Below are 12,873 nucleotides of genomic sequence, written 5' to 3'. Positions count from 1 at the left end.
TGCCCTGCACCTTCATACGTTTCCAATGCCTTGGTCATGATATGGGTAATGTAATTTCTGCAGTTTCACACACACACACACTCTCTCTCTCTCTCACACACACACACACACACACTCTCACACACACACACACACACTCTCTCTGTACTAAAACTGAGGTTTAATGAGTAAAGGCTAATTATGAGACTGAGAAAGCAACTAGGCCGCATGGGAATGTGAACCAGAAGTCACCTCTGTTATGTCAGGAACATGGTAACCTTGGGCAAGATAGCAAGGAATGCTTTAGCCAGACACAGAGGGCAAGATACAATAGAAGCCCTTTATGACATACAGATAACCAAGAAATGCTTTAACCAGCAGAATTGTTAAAAACAATATAATGTTTAATCAAATAATTGGCAGAGAAAAGCGTGAAATGTTTTAACCAATGGAATTGTCACTAATGTTTTCAAATGTAAGAATAATGTATAAATATTAGTGCTGTAAAACCTTTCAGCGCGATTCTTCCTAAGTCCCTTTGGAAGACGCCCAAACTTGCAAGTTTGAATAAACATCTGTTGCTCCATTTGTGTGTCTCGCAGCATTTCGATTTGCCACAGGAAGCGGTAGCCGGTGGGGATAAGGGCTGGTGCTGACAGCTTGGAGTTCGCCTCCTAGGACGGGACCTTGTGGACAGTCTCCCTAGACTGTGTGTTGGAGCGGCTTGTCCGCCACATGGAAGTCAAGGGTTAAAGGACAGTCCGCGGTCGGCAGAGTGTGGAGGCAGAACCCGGTTGATCTGAACCATAGCCCTAGTGTAGAATAGTTAGCCAAGTGTCAGGAACTATTCTCTGGAGATTTAGAATACCTAGACAGAATTCACATATAACAAATTTGGGGGCTCGTGTCCGGGATCTTAAAAGAACTCCCACGGGAGGCTCTGAATGATTCCGGGGCACTGTGACACACACAGATGTTTGAGCAAACGATGTGAATAGGTGGCGCTCACAATAAAGTAAAAGGTTGAAGTTTTGATAAGATAACAGGTTGAAGTTTTTATTTTGAGTCGGACAACTCCGTGCACGGATCAAGGTAAGAACCTTCTCTGGTATTTGGGTTTTTTGCAGGATTATTGAGAGAAGTGTACACTGCCTTGTCGACTCCGTGGTTGTGACAGGTAAACGGGAAATTAAGGGTTAACTAGGTAACCGTGAAACAAAGGGTTGACTAAGTAACCGGGATATAGAAGCTAGATTAACCTGAAGACCAACCATGGGTGGCCAAGTTCCGGGTCGAAAAAGGAACGGGAAGACGAAACCCCGAAAATTCCCCCTGATAGATTCTACAGACATTGTGGAGAGTGGAAGAGATTAGTTGCAAACTGATAGTGTTGAATCCCTATTATCTTTACGTAGAAGCAGTATAAGGGGGACAACTGAAGTTTATTTTTACCAGCAGCTTGCAGTAAGACCGGCAGAGAGAGAGAGAGAGAGTGCGAGAACAGCGAGCAAAACATTTAACCCTTTGTGATTTGGTTTGATTGCACATTTGTTTGTTGATGATTGAATGAGGAAGTTTTATTCACAGGAGCTTGAGTTCCAGGATTGTTTTAAATGTGATTTTTGTGTAAACGTATCATGATTTCTTTTTCAATATGTGAAGGACAGTTGAAGTTTCAGTTCAACAGTAGGCTGTCGAAAAAAAAGACGATAACTTCCATGGTTATTATCTGAGACCTTGGATTCGGCCATTAGAATTTTTTTAAACTTGAATTGACAAATTACTGTAAGACAGCTCTGATTATTTTACGACCTAAAGTATTGTAATTGAGAAATGATTGGTCAGGAGTACATAAGAAAACTAATTTTGGATCTAAATTAGGGTACTAAATCTGGGTTATTACAGTGGATTTCAAAATTAGGAACTGTGTGCATTTTACATTTTAAATATTAAATACTGAATAAATGTACGTAAATATATAAATATGTTTACAAGTTAGGAACAGGCTTTAAAGTTAGTCAAGCATGAATTAATGAATTGGTGTTTGAGGATATGAGAAGCTAGGAACATTGCAATATTTCTTAAAAAAAAGGAAGAACGTAACGACTAACGTGCCGATAGGGGACAAGGAGATTGGGTTTGTGTGTGACCCCCTCACCAGTGTGGAGGTCGGAACATTTAAAAGGAAATGACGGTCCTGGTTGAGAATCTGATAGGATTGTCAGAACAAATTAATTTATTTTTGAGGCCCGGTCTGTATATGTTAATGTCTATTTTTGAATATACTATTTACTGGGGGAGAAAGGAGACTTATATGGGGATACTGGATAGGGAAAGTGTTAATTGAGATTTTAAAAAAAAACCTAGTAGCAGCGCCGGTATTGAGCTTGCCGGACAATTTGGCATGAGAGGGGGATGGTTAGGGGTGAGGACAAATATCCCCTTCAGAACCCTAACTGGGACCACCACAATATAGAAGGGATAATATGTCATACTTGCGAAATTTGATAATCCAAGGGATACAAACTTGCATCCCCAAACAGCAAAATTTAGCCAAGGTTTTCGACCTGAGGCAGGGAAAGAACGAGTCTCCCTGTGCGTTCTTACACAGATTAAGGGAGTCGGTTAGGAAGGATCATTCTTTGGTAAAAGGTGGCTGTGTGCAACACTGCAGGATGTTATGCTGAAATGCCTCATTGGGTGGATGAGCTTTACTACTGGTGTAACTTGGCTAGTTCTGAGATGGAATGTTACTTTGAGTTAAATCTTGTTTGTAAAATGAGGCGTGCATGTGTAACTCAAGTGTGGATACTACGCTCATGTTTACGATGAACCTTTCACTTTGCAGATTAGTCTTTTCCGATCTGTTTTGTAAATAAAGTTCAAAATAAAAAGCACAATGTTGGAGAACCGCAGATCCAGCAGCATCTCTGAGGGGAATAAAACATTGTAAGTTCAAAGTCTCATGATCTTTTTTTCCGTTCAGACGAAGAGTCAGTGAACTTGAATTGTAACATTGTTTTCTCTTCACCGATGCACTCAGAACTGCTAAGTTTCTCCAGCACTTTGTTTCTGGGTTCAGATCTCCAGCACATGCAGTTTATTGTTTTGTTATAGATCCTATGATTTGACCTGGGGAGCAAGAAGCAGCAACTGTGATCAACTAGGATAAAACTCCCCAACTATGGAAAGAAAAACAGTTCTTTATACTTTGCATTTCTTACTTACAGTCGTGTTTTGCAATTAATTTAAGTGCAAGAAGGCATACCACCTGCCTTGCTTCAAACTTGCTACTCATCTTTGAGGACTAATCTGTCAGAATTGTGTTTGCTTGCTTCCTTTGAGATCACAGTCCACAAGTGTCCCAGTTCCAGTTCCTGGGCCAGGCCTGGTTACCACATTGCAGTGGGGTGGGGAGCTTTGTGTCAGCCTGAGGTTTTGTTAAGATCATCATTTCAGGTTGAAGTTGACGGTTTTGACTAATATTGTGTCATCAAACTTGGAGGAAATCCTTCCGAATGTATTGATTAACTGGACTGAGGCTGGTTACATGCAGTCCTGTTCATAGTGCTGTCATATTCTCAGTTAAGAATCACATAACACCAGGTTATAGTCCAACAGGTTTAATTGGAAGCATACTAGCTATCAAAGCGCCGCTCCTTCATCAGGTGATTGTGGAGGGCACACTTCTAAGGCACAGAATTAATAGCAAAAATTTACATTGTGATGAAACTGAAATTATACAATAAAAAATACCTTGATTGTCTGTTGAATCTTTCATCTGTTCGAATACCATGATAGTTTCACTTCTTTCATATGTAAATCACAAAACCTGTTTTCAAAATTGCATTCCTGACAGTGGCCCACCAAATCACTCATTGTATTAATCAGTGCACAGTCTCAAAGGAATGAAACTGGATGGACCACATGACATCTGCCAATGCACTGGAAAATACAACAACACAATCAGCCCTCTTGACACTGCAACTTCTGCCTCACTGTGGGACAAAAACAGCAGCAGAACTGTACTCCAGCCCAATCTGAAATCTCATGGCCTGGTATATCCCCCACTCAACCAATAATATCAAGCCAGGTGATCAGCCCTGGTTCAATGGAGAATACAGGACGTGCCAGGGGCAGCACCGACATACATAAAATTGAGGTGCCAACCTAGTGCAGCTACCATATCTGCATACCAAACAGTGCAAGCAACACCAAATAGAATCATGTGATCCCACAACCAATGGATCAGATGGGACCTCTGCATTTCAGCCACACCTAGTCAGGAATGGTGATGGACAATTAAACGACTCACTGCAAGAAGCATCATAGATATCCCCATCCCTACAGACAGAAGGGTCTCAATCATCCATGCAACAAATAAGACAACCACATTTGTAGCAATCTTTAGACAGCAGTGCCAAGTGAATGAGCTTCCCCATTGGTCCCTGACACAGATGTGAATCGAATTGGTTGAAAACTCATTTCAAATTATATCAAGAAATGGACAAATAGTGTAAAGTCTATTTACACTATCCATGCCCCTCATTATTTTATAAACCTCTATAACATCACACTTCAGCCTACGACACTCCAGGGAAAATGGACCCTGCCTGTGACTGAAATCCTCCAACTCGCAACATCCTTGAGCATCTGTTCGCAAACCTTCCATGTTTCAGTTCCTCCTTCTGATAGGAGGGAGACCAGAATTGCAAACAATATTTCAAAAGTGGCCTAACTAATGTCCTGTCCAGCTCCGTTACTCAATGCACTGACCAATAAAAGAAAGCATACTAAACAACTTCTTCACTATTCTATCGACTTTCAAGGAGCTATGAACCTGCACTCCAATGTCTCTTTGTTCAGCAAGACTCTCTAAGACCTTACAATTCAGTGTGTGCGTCTTGCTCTGATTTGCTTTTCTAAAATGCTGCAGCTCACATTTATCTAAATTAAACCCTATCTGCCACTCCCCAGCCCATTGGCCCATCTGATCAATATCCCATTGTACTCCGAGATATCCTTCTTCACTGTCCACAATATCTCCAATTTTGGTGTCATCTGCAAACTTACTAACTGTACCGCCTCTCTTCACATCAAAAATTTTTTAATGAATGACGAGACATATCCAGAATAAAAAGCATCCATTTCCCTGGGTTTGAATGTGCTCTGTGTAAATCCTGCCCCATGACTCTATTAGGGAGAGCAGCACATACTCCCCTCTGAACTTTGCCCCCTGCAAAGCTGGCGGCTGCACGTGTCCAGTGAATCGTTGCCCCGAATAAAGATGGCGGGATCACTCGATGAGGCATTTTCCCGTTTGCTGCAAAAACGAGACTGTAAGTTTGAAATTTGTGTTTTCCGATGTGCACCAAATGTATGTAAACCCTCTCAGCCCAGTCCAACATCATTTCCCTCCCGCTTCCTGCTGTTTATTTCTTTCCTTACCGACAGCTCTTCAGCCACACATCCGGAACATGCGCGCCGACGGCATGGATGGTCACGTGCCATAGTCTAGTCCCTCCCCTCGTTTACTCTGATTGGTCGGAGGACCAGGTCTACCAGCTCTGCCCCTGTCTTTGCATTGCTCTGCCGCTGACATCAATCACCCGGGGCCCATTGTTGGTTGGAGAATGTGCACTGCTTTGTGGCTTTTGCTGCTGTTCATAACTTACGAGAGGGACAATGTTAAAAATCACACAATCACTTGATGAAAAAGCAGCAAAGGTAGTGCTTCCAAATAAACTTGTTGGACTCTAAAGTGGTGTTCATTGAATTTTAATTTTGTCCATCCTAATCCAACACCAGCCCCTTCAAGTCACGAGTGAGGGAGGAATGCATAATATAAGAACAAAAGAACGAGGAAGAGGAGAAGGCCATCCTGTCCTTTGTGCCTGCTCTGCCATTCATCAAAATCATTTCATGGACACAGAACTATTTACCCGCATTCTCACGATATCCCATCATTAATTATTTCTTTTTTTACAAAAGAAGTCTACCTTAGCTTTTAAAATGTTAATTGAACTAGCATCAACTACTTCCCTGGGTAATGAATTCCACAGAAGTTAAGAAGTTCCTTCTCAAATCAGTCCTCAATTTGCTGCCTCTAATCTTAAGGTGAGGCCCTCTTTTCCTAGCTTCACCTGCCAGTGGAAACATCCCCTCTATTTTTATTTTATCCATTCCATGCATAATTTTATAAGTTTCCATTCTTCCAAATTACAAATTATATAATCCTGCAGGATATAGGTAAAACAGCGTTACTTCTGTTAGTATAATGGAGTACGAACTTTAGTGTATAATTGTGGAATATAGGTAAATAATTACTAACTTTATTGTATAATTGTGGTTAGATTAGATTACTTACAGTGTGGAAACAGGTCCTTCGGCCCAACAAGTCCACCACAAAGCGATATACCACCCAGACCCATACTCCTACATTTACCCCATCACCTAACACTACGGGCAATTTAGCATGGCCAATTCACCTAATCTGCACATTTTTGGATTGTGGGAGGAAACCGGAGCACCCGGAGGAAACCCACGCAGACACGGGGAGAACGTGCAAGCTCCACACAGAGAGTCGCCTGAGGCGGGAATTGAACCTGGGTCTCTGGTGCTGTGAGGCAGCAATGCAATCAGGGATATTGATAGGTCTGAAGACCTATGAGTTAAACAGGGAGTACGGAAAATTAAAACTGTATAAATTGTAAAGTAATCTGTGAATGCATGTGCCCACTGGTCACCCCTTCTTGCAAGCAGGTTCCAATAAGATTTGCTGCTTTAGATTTTAACTCGGACTGAAATTTATGATACTGTGAGTTTTATTTCTCACAATCCCAATCTACTCAATCTCTGTTAAGCCAAGCCCCTCAACTCTGGAATCAACCTAGTTAACCTCCTCTGCACGTCCTCTAGTGCCAGTACGTCCTTTCTCGAGTAAGGAGATAAAAACTGCATGCAGTACTCCAGGTGTGGCCTCACCAGCACCCAATACAGCTGGAACATAACCTCTGCTTTTAAACACAATCCCTTCAGCAATGAAGGACAATATTCCATTTGCTTTCTGAACTGATTGTGGTACCTGGTGACCAACCTTCATGCAGAACGATACTCAGGTGCCTCTGCATAGCAAATGGTGCAACTTTTTAAAATTCAAGTAATAATCTCTTTTGTAATGTTACTCCAACCAAACAGTATGACTTTACATTTATGAACATTGTATTCCATTTGCCAGACCATTGCACACTCACTCAATGTATCTTTGTTCCTCTGCAACGTTTCACAGTCCTCCGCACACTTTGTTCTGCTGCTCATATTAGTCTCATATGCAAACCTTGACACCCTACATGTGGTCCCCAACTCCAAGTCATCTGTATCAATTGTAAATATTTGTAGTCCCAACACTGATCCCAGAAGCACACCACTATTCACTGATTGCCAGCCAGAATAGTACTCATTTATCCTCACACTTTGCTTCCTGTTAGTCAACCAATCTTCGATCCATGCTAATACTCTAACCCTAATGCCATGCACCATTGTATTATGCAACAGCACCTTGTTGAAGTCCTTTTGGAAATCTCGGTATTTCACATCCACTGGGTCCCCATTGTCCACCTTGCTCGTAATGTCTTCAGAGAATTCAGAAGGATTGGTCAAGCATGACCTCCCCTACATGATTCCTTGCAGTGTCTGTCCAATGGGACAATTTCTACTGAGATTCTCTGCTATTTCTTCCTTGATAATAGACCCAAGCATCTTTCCCACTATAGAGAGTAAGCCAACTGGTGTATAATTCCCCACCTTTTGTCCATCTCCGTTTTAAACCAGTGGCGTCACTTTTGCTGCTTTCCAATCTGCTGGGACTGCCACAGAGTCCAGTGAAGTTTGGAAAATTACTGCCAGTGCATTTGCTATTTTTCCTGTCATCTCCTTTACTACCCTGGGATGGATTCCATCAGGGTCAGGAGACTTTTCTATCATTAGAACAATTAGCTTGAACAGTCCAACACTAGCTGTGTGGCTTTCTGTTGACCTTCAAAGTTTTCCCAGTTCTCGTTTCATGCTGTTTTTGGCTACTTTGTATCCTTTCTCTTTCAATTTGATCATTTTCCTTAGATACCCATCGCATAGTGTCCCTTTTCTTATTGTCATTCCTTTTCACTGGAATATACTTTTGCTGAGCACTTTGTAAAATGTCTTTGAAAATTTTCTACAGCTCATAAACTGTCTCACTATAAAATCCTTGTTTTCGGTCTACTTTCTCCAAGTTCTCCCTCATTCTATTGTAGTTCCCGTGTTCAAGCATAGGACCCAGGTATTAGGTTTTATCTTCACACTCTCCATATGTATTCTAAATTCAACCATACAGTGATCACTTCTTTCAATAGGATCCTGAACTCTGAGGTCATTAATTATTCCTGTCTAAGTGCACAGGGGCCAGATGTTGGATAGCTTGCTCCATTGTCAGTTCCATTTCATACTGTTCAAGAAAACTATCATGGATGCACTTACTAAACTCCTCAAGGCTACGCTGAACTGGTTTGACCAATCTACATGTAGATTAAAATCACCCATGATAATAGCTGTACCCTCTTCACAGGCATTAGTTATTTCTTTGTTTATTGCCCAACACAATGTGATGTTATTATTTGGTGGCCGACACACTACACCCATCAGTGACTTTCCTGTTAAAATTGTGAATGCATCATTCCTTTTCTACACATGTACAGTAATAACAACAACTACTTGCATTTAATGGAATCTTTTACAATGGCAAATCTCCTAAGGTGCTTTCTGGATGATCAAAACATTGATAAAGGCGAATGATTTTAAAACACATCTTAATAGTAGGATAGAGAAGGTTAGGGAGGCGATTCTACAGACTCCTGCCCTTGACAGCTCCAATTGTGGATGATGCAGGTGGGGTGGTTAAGAAAGGGAATGTGCAAAGGGGAAATGGAGGAGCGCAGGCAGTGTTTAAGGTCTTAAGGACAGAGGAGGTTCCAGACTGACTCTGTCTGTCACAGAGAGTATGGCTGCCTCATGGAGTTTGAAGCACTGCAATGGGTCCATGCATGTCATGCTAGTCAAGGATATGAGCAGTCTTTAGCGAATAGAATAAAGGAGAACCCGAAAGCTTTCTGTAGGTATGTGAGGAATAAGAGGATAGAGTAGGAATAGGGCCAATCAAAGACTGAAGTGAGAAGTCGAGGGTGGACCCTGTGGAGATTGGAGAGGTGCTAAACGAAAATTTTCCAAGGTTTTCACTCAGGAAAAGGAGAATATCGTAGAGGAGAAGAATGAGGGACGAGATATTAGACAAGAAAAGATCGAGATTAGTTATGAACAGGTGTTATCAATTCTAGAAGGAGTGAAAGGAGACAAGTCCCCTGGACTGGATGGGATTTTCCCGAGGATTCTCTGGGACGCTAGGGAGAAGACAGCAGAGCCTTTGGCTTTGATATTTGAGTTGTCATTGTCTACTAGTTTGGTACCAGAGGACTGGAGGATTGCAAATGTTGTGCCCCTGAACAACAAAGGCAGCAGAGATAGCCCAGTTAATGAAAAGCCAGTGAGCCTTCCTTATGTTGTAGGAAAGATTTTGGAAAGGATTATTAAGAGATAAGATTTATAAACATCTGGCAAACACCAATTTAATTTCAGATAGTCAACATGGTTTTCTCAAGGGCAGGTTGTGTCTCACAAACCTCACTGAGTTTTTTGAGAAGGTCAGCAAGCATGTAGATGAGGGTAGGGCAGTTGACGTGGTATGCATGGACTTCAGTAAAGCCTTTGATAAGGTTCCACATGGTAGGCTGTTGAAGAAAATGCTGAGACATGGACTGGAGGGTGATTTGGCAGTTTGAATTAGAAGCTTGCTTTCTGAAAGAAGACGAGTGGTGGTTGATGGGAAATATTCAGCGTGGAATCCGGTTATTAGTGGTGTGCCACAAGGATCTGTTTTGGGACCACTGCTGTTTGTCATTTTTATAAATGACTTAGAAACAGGCATAGGTGGATGGATTAGTAAATTTGCAGACAACACGAAAGTCCCTCTCTCTCTTGCCCCCTCCCTCTCTCTCTCGCCCCCTCACTCTCTCTCACCCACTCACTCTCTCTCGCGCAACTCACTCTCTCTCTCACTCCCTCCCTCTCTCTCTCGCCCCCTCTCTCTGTCGCACCCCTCCCTCTCTCTCTCGCCCCCTTCCCTTTCTCTCTCTCGCCTACTCACTCACACTCTCCCCCCTCCCTCTCTCTCACCCCCTCCCTCTCTCTCTCTCGCCCCCTCGCTCTCTCTCTCTCGCCCCCTCCCTCTCTCTGTCAATCCCTCACTCTCTCTCTCGACCCCTCCCTCTCTCTCGCCCCCTCCCTCTGTCTCACTCTCTCGCCCTCTCTCGCCCTGCTCCCATCTCTCTCTCGTCCCACTCCCTCTCTCTCTCCTGCCCCCTCCCTCTCTCTGTCTCGCCTCCCTCCCTCTCTCGTACCCCTCCCTCCCTCTCTCTCCTGCTCCCCTCCCTCTCTCTCTCTCGCCCCCTCCCTCTCTCTCGCCCCCTCCCTCTCTCTCTTGCCCCCTCTCTCTCACACCCTCCCCTCTCTCTCGACCCCTACCTCCCTCACGCTGTCGCCCCCTTCCTCTCCCGTCCACCTCCCTCTCTCTCTCGCCCCCTTCCTCTCTCACTCGCCCCTCGCTCTCTCTCGCCCCCTCCCTCTCTCTCTCGCCCCTCTCACTCTCACTCGCCCCCCTCACTCTCTCTTTCGCCCATCCTCCCTCTCTCTCGCCTCCCTCCCTCACTCGTCCGCCTCCCTCTCCCTCTTCCGATCCCCCCTCTCTCTCTCTTGCCCCCTCTCTCTCTCGCCCCCTACCTCTCTCACGCTCTCGCCCCTTCCTCTCCCGTCCCCCTCCCTCTCCCTCTCGCCCCTTCCTCTCTCACTCGCCCCTCTCTCTCGCCCCCTCCCTCACTCTCTCGCCCCCTCCCGCTCTCCCTCGCCCGTCACTCTCTCTCTCGCCCATCCTCCCTCTCTCTCGCCCGTCCCTCTCTCTCTTACCCTTCTCCCTCTGTCTCTCGCCCCCTCTCTCTCGCCCCCTCCCTCTCTCTTTCGCCCCTTCCTCTCTCATCCTCCACCCTCTCTCTCTCTCTCTCTCCCCCTTCCTCACTCTCGCCCCCTACACTCTCTCTCTCGTCCCCTCTCTCTCGTCCACCTCCCTCTCTATCTCGTCCCCCTCCCTCTCTCTCTTGACTCACCTCTCTCTCGCCCGCCCTCCCTCTCTCTCTCGGCACCCCTCACTCACTCTTTCACCCCCTACTCGCCCCCTTCCTCCTTCTCTCTCGCACCCCTCCCTCTCTCTCGCCCCCCTCTCTCTCTCTCTCGCCCTCCTCCCTCTCTCTCTCGTCCCTCTCACTCTCTCTCTCTTCCACCTCTCTCCTTCTCTCTCACCCCCTCCCTCTCTGTCGCTCACCTCCCTCTCTCTTTCGCCCCCTTCCCTATCTCTCTGTCAACCCCTCCATCTCTCTCTTCCCCCTCCCACTCTCTCTCTCGCCACCTTCTCTCTCTCGCCCCCCTCCCTCTGTCTCTCTGCCCCATTCCTCTCTTTCGTCCCCCTCCCTCTCCATCTCTCGTCCCCCTCCCTCTCTCTCTCGATCCCCTCCCTTCTCTCTCGCCCCCTCCCTCTGTCTTCTCGCCCGCCCTCCCTCTCTCTCAGCCCCCTCCCTCTCACTCTCAACCCTCCCTCTCTCTGCCTCGCCCCCTCCCTCTCTCCCACTCGCCCGCCCTCTCTCTCTCTTTTCCCCCTCTCTCTCTCATCCCCCTCCCCTCTCTCTCTCCTACCCTCCTTCTCACTCACCCGCCCTCCCTCTCTCTCTCACCCCTTCCTCTCTCACTCGCCCCCTGCCTCTCCTTCTCTCACCCCCACCCTCTCTCTCTCACCCCTCTCCCTCTCTCTCAACCCTCCATCTCTCTCTCACCCCTACCTCTCTCTCAGCACCCCAACCCTCTCTCTTTCGTCCCCCTCCCCCTCACTCCCACCCCCCTCCCTCTCTCGCTTCCCCTCCCTCTCTCTTTCACCCCTCCTTCTCTCTTTCTCCCCCTCCCTCTCTCCCTTCCCCGTCCCACTCTCTCGTCCCCTCCCTCTCTCTCATCCCCACCCCTCTCTCTCGCACCCCTCTCTCTCTCTCGCCTCTCCCTCTCTCTCGTCCGCCTCCCTCTCTCTCTCAACCCCCTCCTTCTCTCTCATCCCGCTCCCTCTCTCTCTCAACCCCCTCCTTCTCTCTCTCGTCCCCCTCACTCTCTCTCTTGCCAAACCTCTCTCTCGTCCCCCTCCCACCATCTCTCTCTCGCCCCCTCCCTCTCTCTCGTACCCCTCCCTCTCTCTGTCTCTCGCACCCTCTCTCTCTCGCCCCCATCCCTCTGTCTCTCTCGCCCTCTCCCTCTCTGTCTCACACCCCTCCCTCTCTCTCTCGTTACCCTCTCTCTCTCTCGTGCCCTTCCGCTCTCTCGTCCCCGCCCTCTCTCTCGCACCCCTCCCCCTCTCTCTCTCTCAATCCCACCCTCTTTCTCTTATCCCAACCCACTCTCTCTCTCCCCCTCTCTTTCTCCCCCTCCCTCTCTCTCACCCCGCTACCTCACTCTCTCATCCCCCTCCCGCTCTCTCGTCCCCACCCCTCTCTCTCATTCCCCTCCCTCTCTCTCCCCCATCTCTTTCGCCCCCTCCCTCTCCCTAGTCCCCATCCCTCTCTCTCTTGCCCCCTCTCTCTCGCCCTCCTCCCTCTCCCTCTCTCGCCTCCTCTCTCTCTCGTCCCCTCCCTCTCTCTCTCTCTCGCCCTCTCCCTCTCTCTCGTCCCCCTCCCTCTCCGTCTCGTCCCCTCCCTCTCTCTCTCGCCCCCTCTCGCTCTA

This window comes from Hemiscyllium ocellatum, chromosome 5 (assembly GCF_020745735.1).
Source record: "Hemiscyllium ocellatum isolate sHemOce1 chromosome 5, sHemOce1.pat.X.cur, whole genome shotgun sequence".
Classification (NCBI taxonomy): domain Eukaryota; kingdom Metazoa; phylum Chordata; class Chondrichthyes; order Orectolobiformes; family Hemiscylliidae; genus Hemiscyllium; species Hemiscyllium ocellatum.
Note: the sequence above shows the minus strand (reverse complement) of the source record.